Here is a 447-nt window from a genome sequence, read left to right on the forward strand (position 1 = left end):
AGAATTTATTTTAAAATTTTAAAATTCAAGATAAATTGTTAACATTATTAAAATTATTGATAAATTTAGATTCACTACAACAATATTTCTTAGTTACATCGCCGTTAAGTAGTATTTTTTTAATTTCAAAATGTTATACTAACAAATTTAAAAAAAATAACAATGTTAACAATTGGACCTAAATTTAAAATATGAAAAGTAGAAAGACTAAACTTCAAATTTATGAGAATACAATGGCTTATGGCATATTTTAACCTTAATTTTTTTAGAGATAATATTAGGCTTAAATCACAAAATGGTATCTAAATTATACCTATTCCTAAGTTGGCACCTAAATATTTTTTGGTCACAAGTGGTACATAAACTTTACTCAGTTACTCAGAATGATACCTAAGCTAAACTATGTTACCCAATTACCCATCGAAAAATTATACATGTTAACTCAGA

This window comes from Gossypium hirsutum, chromosome A12 (genome assembly GCF_007990345.1).
Source record: "Gossypium hirsutum isolate 1008001.06 chromosome A12, Gossypium_hirsutum_v2.1, whole genome shotgun sequence".
Classification (NCBI taxonomy): domain Eukaryota; kingdom Viridiplantae; phylum Streptophyta; class Magnoliopsida; order Malvales; family Malvaceae; genus Gossypium; species Gossypium hirsutum.